This window comes from Mobula birostris, chromosome 5 (genome assembly GCF_030028105.1).
Source record: "Mobula birostris isolate sMobBir1 chromosome 5, sMobBir1.hap1, whole genome shotgun sequence".
In the NCBI taxonomy this organism is placed as follows: domain Eukaryota; kingdom Metazoa; phylum Chordata; class Chondrichthyes; order Myliobatiformes; family Myliobatidae; genus Mobula; species Mobula birostris.
In genome coordinates, this window is record NC_092374.1 from 20,074,672 (window position 1) to 20,089,205 (window position 14,534).

Below are 14,534 nucleotides of genomic sequence, written 5' to 3' on the forward strand. Positions count from 1 at the left end.
TATTCCATCAGGTTTTAAAAACAATTTTAAAAAAATTAACAAGTAACGATTACATTTTATTCTGGACTATCTGCAACTTTCTTCAGGCAATCTGTAATGAGATAAAGTAATTTCCTGATATATCAATATTTGATTTGCAGTATGGATCCTTTTCACTCTTTGTAGTATGAGGTTTTGATTTACTTGACTAATTTTTAATGTAACAAATAACATGCCTGGCAATACAATGTATTGCATGTCCAAAATGCATTTTGCCTAGGTTTTTAAAATGACTTGATGAAATGGTTTGCAGGAAATTTAGAAGTTGTGTTATGGCTGCAATGTTGCAATCCAATAGATCAGGTTTGTACACCTGTAACAACGCCTTGGAATCAGTGTCATAGCTGATGAAGGCAAGCACACTATATGTCTTCCTTGGCAACTTGTCTACCTGTGTGGAAATTCAGGGAATTGTATACTCACATTGTGAGTTTTGAGTGTGGAGTCTGTGACATGGATGTTACTGGTGCTTAAGGAGCTGAGTTATAGGCAGAGGTTGAATAAGTTTTAGGACTTTATTCCTAGAGTGCAGGAGAATGCGGCGAGATCTAACAGAGGAATACAAAATTATGAGGGACATACATAGAGTGAGTGCATCCAGGCCTTTCACTCCTATGTCGGGTGAAACTGGAGTTAGAGGTCATAATGTAGGTTTAGAACATAGAACATAGAATAGTACAGCATAGTACAGGCCCTTCGGCCCACAATGCTGTGCCGACCCTTAAACCCTGCCTCCCATATAAGCCCCCACCTTAGATTCCTCCATATACCTGTCTAGTAGTCTCTTAAACTTCACTAGTGTATCTGCCTCCACCACTGACTCGGGCAGTGCATTCCACGCACCAACCACTCTCTGAGTAAAAAACCTTCCTCTAATATACCCCTTACCTTAAAGCCATGTCCTCCTGTATTGAGCAGTGGTGCCCTGGGGAAGAGGCACTGGCTATCCACTCTATCTATTCCTCTTATTATCTTGTACACCTCTATCATGTCTCCTCTCATCCTTCTCTCCAGACAGTAAAGCACTAGCTCCCTTAATCTCTGATCATAATGTATACTCTCTAAACCAGGCAGCATCCTGGTAAATCTCCTCTGTACCCTTTCCAATGCTTCCACATCCTTCCTATAGTAAGGCGACCAGAAATGGACACAGTACTCCAAGTGTGGCCTAACCAGAGTTTTATAGAGCTGCATCATTACCTCGTGACCCTTAAACTCTATACCTCGACTTATGAAGGCTAACACTCCATAAGCTTTCTTAACTACCCTATCTACCTGTGAGGTAACTTTCAGGGATCTGTGGACATGTATCCCCAGATTCCTCTGCTCCTCCACACTACCAAGTATCCTGCCATTTACTTTGTACTCTGCCTTGGAGTTTGTCCTTCCAAAGTGTACCACCTTATACTTCTCCGGGTTGAACTCCATCTGCCACTTCTCAGCCCACTTCTGCGTCCTATCAATGTCTCTCTGCAATCTTCGACAATCCTCTACACTATCTACAACACCACCAACCTTTGTGTCATTTGCAAACTTGCCAACCCACTCTTCTACCCCCACATCCAGGTCATTAATAAAAATCACGAAAAGTAGAGGTCCCAGAACCTTTCCTTGTGGGACACCACTAGTCACAATCCTCCAATCTGAACGTACTCCCTCCACCACTACCCTCTGCATTCTGCAGGCAAGCCGGCTCTGAATCTACCTGGCCAAATTTCCCTGGATTCCATGCCTTCTGACTTTCTGAATAAGCCTACCGTGTGGAACCTTGTCAAATGCCTTACTAAAATCCATGTAGATCACATCCACTGTACTACCCTCATCTATATGCCTGGTCACCTCCTCAAAGAATTCCATCAGGCTTGTTAGACATGATCTGCCCTTCACAAAGCCTAGCTGACTGTCCCTGATTAGACCCTGTTTCTCTAAATGCTCATAGATCCTATCTCTAAGGATCTTTTCCAACAACTTTCCCACCACAGACGTAAGGCTTACTGGTCTATAATTACCCAGACTATCCCTACTACCTTTTTTGAACAAGGGGACAACATTTGCTTCCCTCCAGTCTTCCAGTACCATTCCCGTAGACAACGAGGACATAAAGATCCTAGCCAGAGGCTCAGCAATCTCTTCCCTCACCTCGTGGAGCAGCCTGGGGTATATTCTGTCAGGCCCCAGGGACTTATCCGTCCTAATGTATTTTAACAACTCCAACACCTCCTCTCCCTTCATATCAACATGTTCCAGAACATGAACCTCACTCATATTGTCCTCACCATCATCAAGTTCCCTCTCATTGGTGAATACTGAAGAGAAGTATTCATTGAGGACCTCGCTCACTTCCATAGCCTCCAGGCACATCTTCCCACCTTTATCTCTAATCGGTCCTACCTTCACTCCTGTCATCCTTCTGTTTTTCACATAATTGAAGAATGGGGTTTTCCTTTACCCTACTCGCCAAGGCCTTCTCATGCCCCCTTCTTACTCTTCTCAGCCCCTTCTTAAGCTCCTTTCTTGCTTCCCTATATTCCTCAACAGACCCATCTGATCCTTGCTTCCTAAACCTCATGTTTGCTGCTTTCTTCCACCTGACTAGATTTTCCACCTCACTTGTCACCCATGGTTCCTTCACTCTACCATTCTTTATCTTCCTCACTGGGACAAATTTATCCCTAACATCCTGCAAGAAATCTCTAAACATCGACCACATGTCCATCCTACATTTCCCTGCAAAAACATCATCCCAATTCACACCCGCAAGTTCTAGCTTTATAGCCTCATAATTTACCCTTCCCCAATTAAAAATTTTCCTGTCCTTTCTGATTTTGTCCTTTTCCATGATAATGCTAAAGGCCAGGGGGCAGTGGTCACTGTCCCCCAGATGCTCACCCACTGAGAGATCTGTGACCTGACCCGGTTCGTTACCTAATACTGGATCTAGTATGGCATTCCCCCTAGTTGGCCTGTCAACATACTGTGACAGGAATCCGTTCTGGACACACTTAACAAACTCTGCCCCATCTAAACCATTGGAACTAATCAGGTGCCAATCAATATTAGGGAAGTTAAAATCACCCATGATAACACCCCTGTTATTTTTGCACCTTCCCAACATCTGCCTCCCAATCTGCTCCTCTGTCTCTGCTGCTACCAGGGGGCTTATGGAATACTCTCAATAGAATAACTGCTCCCTTCCTGTTCCTGACTTCCACCCATACCGACTCAAAAGAGGATCCTGCTACATTACCCACCCTTTTTGCAGCCGTAATAGTATCCCTGACCAATAATGCCACCCCTTCTCCCCTCCCCCCCCCCCCATCCCTTTTAAAGCACTGAAATCCAGGGATATTGAGAATCCATTCCTGCCCTGGTGCCAGCCAAGTCTCTGTAATGGCCACTACATCATAATTCCATGTATGTATCCAAGCTCTCAGTTCATCACCTTTGTTCCTGGTGCTTCTTGCATTGAAGTACACACTCTTTAGCCCTTCTACCTTACTACCTTTACACCCTTTTTTCTGCTTCTCTTTCCTCAAAGCCTCTTTGTGTGTTAGATCTGGCTTTACTCCATGCACTATACTCGCAGTTCTCAACTGACCTTTATCCTCCTCCACCTCACTATCTGCTCTAACACTCTGGTTCCCCCCCCCCCACAAATCTAGTTTAACCCCCCCCCCCAAGAGAAATTTCATTAGTTTGAAATGAGAAATATATAAGGGGAAACTTTGTCACTCAGAGGGTGGTATGAGTGTGGGATGAGAAATGGTCAATACTGGTTTAATTGTAACATTTAAGTGAAGTTTGGATAGGTACGTGGAAAGGAGGTGTGTTGAGGGATGTTTTCTGGATGCAGGTAGATGGGAGTAGGCAGAAGATAAAGATTGGCATGGACTAGATGGACCTGTTTCAATGATGTAGTACTCAATGAACAGGGCTACTTTTTACAAATAAGGTGCAGGTCAGTTCGGTCCAGATGAGGAGAAATTTCTTCACTGTGATGTGCACTTGGAATGATTTCATCTCTAGGATTCAGTCATTGAGTTCATTTAACACAGGGATCATTAGATCTCTACATTTTGAGGGAATTTTAGGACTTGTGATAAGTTTTGGAAGAAGTTGCTGGGTTAGAAGATCAACCAGGACTTTGATGACTGGTGGGACAGGTCCAATGATCTACTCCTGCTGTTGTTTCTTTTGGTCCTAATTTTCATTGAATAATAAATCAACACACACGTAGCGTAGTCAACGCTAGGAATGATGCCTATAATCTATAGCATAATATTTCAGACAGTGTTGCAACCTTGAGTCAGTAACTCAGCAGCGTAGTCAACACTAGGAATGATGCCTATAATCTATAGCATAATGTTTCAGACAGTGTTGCAACCTTGAGTCAGTAACACATTCACATTCACCAGAAAATGTGGTTGAAAAATGCCATCGCCCTGGGCTGCTGCACATTTGGGAAGTATGGACCTATTAAAGGCTGAAAAAAATCTTTACGATATCCTTTCCCAAGGTCATACTTAAATGAATACAGATTTCTTAAAGGGAAGTCTGCTTCCAAGTGGTATCAGTAAACCGGCTATCCATTATTTATTTAACATAGAACAGTACAACACAGGAACAAGTCTTTTGGCTTGTAATGTTATTCCAAACTAATTAAACTAGTAATTAAGTCACTAACTAAACTTGCCTTTCACCTCCCCCTGGGTGCCCTCCTCATTCCCTTTCTCCTACGGTCCACTTTCCTCTCTTATCTGATTCCTTCCTCTCCACCCCTTTACCTTTCCTACCCACTCGGCTTCACCTATCACCCACTAGCTACCCACCTTCTGCTTCCCCCATCTTTTTATTCTGACCTCTTTCCCCTTCCTTTCCAGAAGAAGGGTCTCAGCCCAAAACATTGACGGTTTACTCATTGTTATAGATGCTGCCTGACCTGCTGAATTCCTCCAGCATTTTGTGTGTGTGTTGCTTTGGATCTCCAGTATCTGCAGAGTTTCTTGCGTTTATAAACGAATCTCTCCTGCTCACACAATGCCCACACCAAGTCGGCAAACCTCTGTGAGTCTGCTGGAGGAGTTGAAGGCCAGTGCCTGTGAGTCTGAGTCTACAGGAGGCTAAAAATGGCCTGTCCTGGGGTGTTATTCTGCCGAGCATTGTGGACACTCTTATGTCGGTGCTCGATGTGTGGTGATACTTGTGGGCTGTCCGCAGCACGTCCTTGAGTGTGTTGGTCGTGGAGTGGAGAGCGAGTTTGTAAGCCTGACAAGAGTAAGGTTGGGAAACAGGGTGGAGGATCGTGGGAAGAGTGTGGGACAGGTGGCGGAGAAGGAGTGTCAGAAGCGGAGGGAGGGGTTGATGTTGGTAAGTGGCGTGGGTGCAGGCACACCCAACCCAGAGACATTTGATTCCAAACAATTGGTTTATTGATCATTACCAAATGTCTCTTGGGTGCTCCCCTCTCCCTTCCCCTTTTCCCAGTCATGATTCCCTTTCCCTGCCCCTTTCCCACTCTCAGTTCTCAGTAAAGACCCATATCAGAATCGGGTTTATCATCACTCACATATGTCATGCTTTTTTTGTGGCAGCAATACAGTGCAATACATTCATCTGCGGACTGCTGAGAACTGTTTCTTCTTGCCAATAATACCCATGCACCATAACTTTTATGTCGCTCAGGGACTTGGGCTATATGTGTTTTTTATTGTGTAACTGCTTGTTGGACATTGGTAATGTAAAATACTGCAAGTCCGTTTCAGTTGTTTATTGGTGAAGCAGAAGGCCGGGAAGCTGCATGGCCTCAGTTGTAGGTAGGAGTTGGCCTCAAGTCACGGGTTTGCCTGTTGCAGCTGTTCAGGAAAGGTTACGTCAGAGGCGGTGTGGCGTGGCGGCCGTGCTGGGTCCTCCTGTCAGTGCTGCCTTCCAGTGTATGATTGGAGGAATGACAAGCTGGATAGCATGTTTATGTTCAGCTGCGGACTGCTGAGAGCTACTCGTTCTTGCTGATCACGCTGATGCACCATCGATTTATGGGACATGTCTCTCAGGGACTTGGGATGTATATTTGTGTGACTGTATGTTTGCTTGCTGTCTCATATGTGATATACGTACCTTGTGCTGTGTATGACTGTTGGTGCTGTATTTAGCACCTTGACTCTGGAGGAGTCATTTTTCATTTGGCTGTATGCATGGATAATCATGTATGGTTGAACTTGATATACCTCTTTCCCAGTTCTGTGGGCAGCTAGTACTGCACTGTACCTTCCTAATCTTTCCATCAGCATTAATCTCATGCCATACAGCACCACTCTTGGGATGGAGATTCTCATTCCTCTGGCCAGTGTGTGCTGGATTCGGATCTCCGTCATTAACCTTAAAATATAAGATGGCCATTCAGCATTGATGTCAGGGAAAACCACAAAAGGTTGCGGAAATTTGGAGCTCAATTCTTCCCTGCAGTGTGGAGTTAATATGTTCTCCTTGTGACTGCATATTCACAATGGAACTGGCCTCTTGAGTTCAGGGCCAATTTTCTATCTGTGGCCCAAGTCCATAAATGTAAAAAAAAGTCTTAATAACAATTTTTCAAAAATAGTGATTCTCAGAATCAGGTTTATTATCTCCAGCATGTGTCATGAAATTTGTTAACTTTTAAAAAATATACAGCTGCAGAAAGTCTGCTGCTGTGCTTGTCATATCACCCCCTTATTTAACCCCCACCTCCAACTCACCCCAATCAAGCCTGAAACTTGTACATCGTAATAGAGGTGTTGCTGTCGTTCCAGGGTAGTCGGAACGACTGTTGTGAGGGCACTGCTACCATGACTGTGCAGTAAAATCAATATCTATACACAGCCCGACTTGATGTACACAACTAACATTGGAACACACACAGAAAATGCTGGAGGAACTCAGCAGGCCAGGCAGCATCTGTGGAAAAAAAAAAGGTGCAGCCGACGTTTCGGTCCGAGTCCCTTCATCAGGATCCCTTAACATTGCTCGGGTTTAGGTCTTTAATTGACAGTGAAACACATTCATTTTGTTTATTTTCTTAGGGTGGTTCGTGTCCTGTGGGGAGAGTAGGAAATGACTGCTTGAAATTGTTTTGGAGATCAAATTACATCACCATTTTAGAAGTTAGGTCTGAAATTAGGAGCGGATTAACCCTGTTTTACCGGAGTCGAATTTACTTACTGGGCGATGCGGTGAGTATTGATTTTCACGGATGCGGCAGTCAAAGTCCACTGTGTGCGTGTGTCCCCGTGCTTTGTACATGTTTGTGTGTGTGTGTGTGCCCGTGCATGTGTGCACAGGAAACAGAAAAGTATAACTTGAGAGAGTTGAATGTCCTGCAGGCAGAGCGTACTTGGAGTTCTGGAATGTAGCAGATAATCGCATACAACAGCTACTGCTGGTCAAATAAGCGGGACACTTTAAAGTATAAGTTTTAAAGCTATAACAATGTGATACTTGACGAAAATACGAGTAAATTTGGTCAATAGTTTAAAAGAATCAGGATTAAATTTAGAAGGTCAAACTACGGCAATTCCTCCCTCGACTATCTTGTACGTGTTTTAAACTTGGCTGGTGCCTTTGTTAATTTAGGGAAGAGTTTAATGGAAGCCGACGAAATGTTTGTTCAGCAAACAATCAAGGGTTACATTTGTTAAACTCTCTAGGTCTAATTCTGTTAAAGACACATTGTTATTCATATTATTTCTCATTTTCATGCCAAATATGGAGTTCGACAATCATTTATTCAACAGAAACACAATACTGGCAGCACAATGAAATCATTCATCAGCTTCCAGTAAAACCTTCCTTGTGGGACGGAGAGCATAAAGTATACATACATTCACTATGCAGAAAACTACCACATTGCCCAACTGACTAACTTCAATTTGATGGTCTATTGTGGGCAAATCGAATAGTAATCTCTGTATCCTCCCTTTTCTTCCGTCTGATCTGTTCTCTGGTGGTTGACTGTCGCAACCGATGATAACTGGAAAGCTGCGTGGGGAGTTTTTAAAGTTAGACTGGGAGAGTGCCGTTATCTTAATCTCAGAAGTCCAAGTCCAGTGTACGAACAAGCGTCACAAACTGGGGTCTTCCTTGGTCGCAGTGCAGGACCATGCTGTCTTCTGTACCCTGTTCGCTCTCCACGATGCGTTCAGTATCGCCTCCCTTGCTGGTAGATCTCATTATAGATCTCAACCGCCCAGTCCGCCGGAGCTGACTTTGAATACCTAACTCACCGGGGTATGAGGCCGCCGGCTACCCTCACCTAGCCCGCCTGTCGAAGTGGTGTACCGGGGTGTGGGTGAGTGCCAGGGTACTGATTCGTAGTTTCAGTCTTCCTGTGTGAGCGTTGATAGCTGTGACCATTTATGTAGTGAGCAAAGTTGATCAGTGATCCTGAACCTGATGCTGTCCTGATCTGAAATTACTGAGTAAACAATAATAGCAGGACGATGATCAGGGCACAAGAGGTTCTGCAAATGCTGGAAATCTTGAGCACAACTCACAAAATGGTGGAGGAATTCAGCAAGTCAGGCAAAATCTAGATGCTGCCTGTAATTTTCTGAGTTTTGTGTATGTTGGACAATGATCAGGAGCAGGTTACCCCTTTCCCCCATTTCCTTCAGAATCCTTAAGGTGGATCATACACTTCATCTGCGAATCTGTTGGGGTGGTCTATTGTACTGATGCGGCCTCCTCTACATAGTTGAGACCCCACATAGATTGGGGCACCACTTTGTCAAGCATGTCCGCCTCATCTACAAAAAGTGAAATTTCCGGATGGCCAACCATTTTTACTCCTATCCCCATTCACGTTTCATGGTCTCCTCTTCTGCCATGATGAGGCCACTCTCCGGTTTGAGAAGCAGCATCTTATGTTCTGTCCAGGTGGCCGTGAATCTGATGGCATGAACGTCCGGTAATTTCCCCCTCCCCCTTCTTGACTTCCCTATTCTGGCCTCTTCTGTCTTCTCCTCGGCTGCCTTTCACCTTCCCTTGGTGCCCCTCCTCCTTCCCTTTCTCCTATGGTCCACTCACCCCTCCTATCAGATTCCTTCTTCTCCAGCCCTTTGCCTTTTCCACCTATCACTTCCCAGCTTCTTACTTCATTACCCCCCCAACCAACCTATCACCATCTAGTTTGCCTTCCTTCCCCTCCCCCCACTTTCTTACTCGTGCAGCTTTCACCTTCCTTTCCAGTCCTGATGAAGTGTCTCAGCCTGAAAGGTTAACTGTTTATTCATTTCCATTGATGCTGCCTGACCTGCTGAGTTCCTCCAGCATTTTGTGTGTGTAGCTCTGGATTTCCAGCATCTGCAGAATCCTTTGTGTTTATCATAGCATAGCTGTCTTTCATTATAACCTGATTCACAAGGATGAACTTCATTACCACTGCTATCTGCAAGGAGTTTGTATGTTCTCCTTGTGAACTCTTGGGTTTCCTCTGGATGCTCTGGTTTCCTCCCACATTCCAAAGACACAAGGCTTAGGGTTAGAAAGTGAGACCATCAGACGATAAGATAGACGAGGGGTGATTGATAAGTTTATGGCCTAAGGTAGAAAGAGTCAATTTTAGAAAACCTCCAGGGCTCGTGGAGCATACAGATCCCTTCTTTGTAGAAGTCGGCATCTTGGACCTCGAGAAAGTGGTCCACAGCAGGGGTGATTGATAAGTTCGTGGCCTAAAGTAGAAGGAGATGAGGAGAAACTTCAAACATTCTGCATTTTCACTCAAAGACTTGAACTACATGTGCATGTAATAAGAACTGTATAACTCATCTCCTTCTACCTTAGGCCACGAACTTATCAATCACCCCTGCTGTGGACCACCTGGAGGTCCAAGATGCGCTCCTTCTACCTTAGGCCACAAACTTATCAATCACCTCTGCTGTGGAACACTTCTACAAAGAAGGGATCCGTATGCTCCATGACCACTGGACTAAGTGTGTACATGTAGGAGGAGACTATGTTGAAAAATAAATGTGCTAGGTTTTCTAAAATTGACTCCTTCTACCTTAGGCCACAAACTTATCAATCACCCCTCGTAGGAGCAGAAGAAGGCCTTTTGGTCCATCAAATCTGCTCTGCCATTCAGTCATTGACTGATCCAATTCTTCCAGTCTTCCCCACTCCCCTGCCTTCTCCCCATACCCTTTGATGCCTTGGCTAATCAAGACCCTGGCTATCTCTGCCTTAAATACACCCTATGACTTGGTCTCCACAGCTGCTTGTGGCAACAAATTCCACAGATTTATCACCCTCTGACGAAAGTAATTTCTCCGCATCTCTGTTCTAAATGGACGACATTCAATCCAGAAGTCATGCCCTTTTGTTCTAGACTCCCCTACCATCAGAAATAACTGTGCCATATCTAATCTGTTCAGGCCTTTAACATTCAGAAAGTTGCTATGAGATCCTCCCTCATTCTCCTGCACTCCAAGGAATACAGCCCAAGAGCTGCCAGACATTCCTTTCATTCCTGGAATCATTCTCGTGAATCTTCTCTGAATCCTCTCCAATGTCAGTATATCCTTTCTAAAATAAGGAGCCCAAAACTGCACACAATACTCCAAGTGTGGTCTCACGAGTGTCTTATAGAGTGTCAACATCACATCCCTGCTGTTATATTCTATACCTCTAGAAATGAATGCCAACATTGCATTTGCCTTCTTCACCACCGACTCAACCTGATATCCTACACAAGGACTCACAAGTCCCTTTGCATCTCTGTAGTTTGAATTCACTCCCCATCTAAATAATAGTCTGCCCGTTTATTTCTTCCACCAAAGTGCATGACCATACACTTTCCAACATTGTATTTCATTTGCCACTTCTTTGCCCATTCCCCTAAAGTATCTAAGTCTCTCTGCAGGCTCTCTGTTTCCTCAACACTACCTGCTCTTCCACCTATCTTTGTATCATCGGCAAATTTAGCCACAAATCCATTAATCCCATAGTCCAAATCATTGACATACAGTGCAAAAAGCAGCGGTCCCAACACTGACCCCTTTGGAACTCCACTGGTAACCAGCAGCCAGCCAGAATAGGATCCCTTTACTCCCACTCTCTGTTTTCTGCCAATCAGACAATGCTGCATCCATGCCAATAACTTCCCTGTAATTCCATGGGCTGTTACCTTGCTAAGCAGCCTCATGTGCGGCACCTTGTCAAAGGCCTTATGGAAGTCCAAGTACACCACATCCACTGCATCTCCTTTATCTACCCTTCTTGTAATTTCCTCAAAAAATTGCAGTAGGTTAGTCAGACAGGATTTTCCTTTCAGGAAACAATGCTGGCTTTGGCCTATCTTGTCATGTGCCTCCAGGTGCTCTGTAATCTCATCCCTAACAATCGATTCCAACAACTTCTCAACCATTGATGTCAGGCTAGCAGGTCTATAGTTTCCTTTCTGCTGCCTCCCACCCTTCTTAAATAGCAATTTGTAATTTTCCAGTTATCTGGTGTAATACTAGAGTCTATCGATTCTTGAAAGATAATCGTTATTGGCTCTGCAGTCTCTCCAGATACTTCCTTCAGAATCCAAGGGTGTATTCCATCAGGTCCAGGAGATTTATTCACCCTTCTGACCATTAAGCTTCCTGAGCACCTTCTCACTTGTAATTTTCACTGCTCAAACTTCTCTTCCCTGACACTCTTGAATGTCCAGTACACTGCGATATCTTCCACTGTGAAGACTGATGCAAAATACGCATTCAGTTCCTCTGCCATCTCTGCACCTCTCATTACAAATCTCCAGCGTTATTTTGTATTGGTCCTATATCTACCCTCAACTCTTTTTTACCCTTTATATACTTGAAAAAGCTTTTAGTATCTTCTTTGATATTAGTTGCCAGCTTCCTTTCATAATTCATCTTTTCCTTCCTAATGACCTTCTTAGTTTCCTTCTGCAAGTTTTAAGAGCTTCCTAATCCTCTATCTTCACACTAGCTTTGGCTTCCTTGTATGCCCTCTCTTTTGCTTTTACTTTGGCTCTGATTTCACTTGTCGGCCACGGTAGTGTCCTTCTTCCATTTGAAAATTTCTTCTTATTTGGAATGTATCTGTCTTGCATTTCCCTCATTTTTTAACAGAAACTCCTGCCATTGCTGCTGTGCTGTCTTTCCTGCTGTAGTCCCTTTCCAGTCAACTTTGGCCAGTTCCCCTCGAAAGCCATTTTAATTTCCTTTATTCCACTAAAACACGGACACATTGGATTTTAGTTTCTCCTTCTCAAATTTCAAAGTGAACTTGATCATATTGTAATCAATGTTCCCTAAAAGTTCCTTAACCTTAAGCTCCCTTATCACCTCTGGATTATTGCACAACACCCAATCCAGCACAGCCGATCCTCTCGTGGGCTCAACAACAAGCTGTTCTAAAAAAGCCATCCCTTAGACATTCTACAAATTCTCTCTCTTGAGGTCCAGTATTGACCTGGTTTTCCCAATCACTTTCATGTTAAAATCCCCAACAATTATCATGACATGCCCTTCTGACACGCCTTTTCTATCTCCTGCTGTAATTTGCAATCCACACCCCGGCTGCTGTTTGGAGGCCTGTATACAACTGCCATTAGGGTCTTTTTACCCTTGCCATTTCTTAACTCAACCCACAGAGACACTACACCTTCTGATCCTATGTCATTCCTTTCTAATGATTTAATACTACTTCTTAAACACTGGGCCACACCACCCCCTCTGCCTACTAACCTATCTTTCCAATACACCGTATATCCTTGGACATTCAGCTCCCAATGGCATCCATTCTTTAGCCAAGTTTCGGAGATGGCCACAATATCATACTTGCCAATCTGTAGCTGGATTTCAAGATTGTTCGTTTTCTTTCTTATGCTGTGTGCATTCAAATATAATACTTTCAGTCCAGTATTTGTTGCTTTCAGTTTTAACCGCACCACGCCTCTATTGCCCTGTAACTCATCCCACTGGCCTCATCTCCTGCCTGTCCTTTCTATCATCTCTGTTGCACAGATTTATTTCTGTTTTCCCCTTCCTCAGCCCTATCACCCCAGTTCCCATCCCCCTGCCAAATTAGTTTAAACCCTCCCTAACAGTTCTATTAAATGTGCCGGCTAGGATATTGGACTCCTTTGGGTTCAGGTGTAACCCGTCCTTTTTGTACAGGTCGTACCTCCCAGAAGAGGCCCCAATGATCCAGGAATCTGAAGCCCTGTCTCCTACACCAGTCTCTCAGCCATGCATTAGTATACCTGATCGTGCTATTCTTGCACTCATTAGCACGTGGCTAGGGTCCAGGATGCAGAATATTCTCGAAGGGGAGGGTGAGCAGCCAGAGTTTGTGGTACATATTGGTACCAATGGTGTAGGCAGGAGAGGGGTAGAGGTCCTGTGCAGTAAGTTTAGGGGTTTAGGAAGGAGACTGAAAAGCAGGACCTCCAAGTCTAGTAATCTTTGATTACCCTAGGTGCCTCAAGGTAGGGAAGGGCAGAAGAGGAAGATAGTGCAGACAAAAGTGGCTGAGGAGAGGGTGCACAGGGCAGGGTTTCAAGTTATTGGATCATTGGAATCTTTTCTGGGGAAGGGGTGACCTGTACAAGTGGGACGGGTTGCACCTGAACTGAAGGGGAACCAATATCCTGGGAGGGAGGTTTGCTCATGGTATTGGGGAGGGTTTAAACTAGATTTGCCGGGGGGTGGGAACCGAAGTGAAGAGGCAGAGGACAGGGCAGTTGGCGCACAAGTAGAGACAGCTTGTAGGGAATTTATGAGGAAGGATAGGCAGATGGTTTGAGATGTGCCTATTTTAATGCAGAGAGTATCATAAACAAGGCTGATGAACTTAGAGCATGGATCAATATGTGGAACTATGGCTTTGTGGCCATTACAGAGACTGGGATGTCTCAGGGGCAGGAATGGCTGCTGAGTGTGCCGGGTTTTAGATGATTAAAAAAGGGCAGGGAGGGAGGGAAAAGAGGGAGGGGCATGACATTGATAATCAGGGATAGTGTTACAGCTGCAGAAAAGGAGGAAGTCATGGAGGGATTGTCTACTGTGTCAGTGCGAGTGGAAGTCAGAAACAGGAAGAGTGAAATAACACTACTTTTTTTTTATAGACCCCCAATAGTAACAGAGACATCGAGGAACAGATAGGGAGGCAGATTCTGGAACAGTGCAATAATAATAGGGTTGTTATGGTGTGTGATTTTAACTTTCCTAATACTGACTGGTATCTCCATAGAACAAGGAGTTTGGATGTGGCAGAGTTTGTTAGGTGTATTCAGGACGGTTTCCTGATGGAATATGTAGGTAAGCCAACTAGGGGATTGGCTGTACTTGATCTGGTATTGGGAAATGAACCTGGTCAGGTATCAGTTCTCTCAGTGGGAGTGCATTGTGGCAGTGATCACAGCTCTATCTCCTTTACCATAGTGCTAGAGAAGGGATAGGAGCAGACAATTTAGGAAAACATTTAATGGGGTGGGGGAAATATGGTGC

The 14,534-nt window shown here is 44.4% G+C and overlaps 1 protein-coding gene across 3 annotated transcripts in view; it reads left to right on the plus strand.

Moving 5' to 3' along the window:
• The first annotated feature begins 7,044 nt into the window (after positions 1–7,044).
• wdr17 (WD repeat domain 17) overlaps positions 7,045–14,534 on the plus strand; it is a 154,837-nt gene continuing 147,347 nt past the window's right edge. The window contains exon 1 of one of the 3 annotated variants that reach the window (XM_072257670.1): positions 7,045–7,247. The gene's annotated coding sequence lies outside the window, so the exon portion shown is untranslated. Of the gene's footprint in view, positions 7,248–8,069; positions 8,363–14,534 lie in introns of those variants that run through there. The other 2 variants (XM_072257672.1, XM_072257671.1) reach the window with 2 other exon arrangements.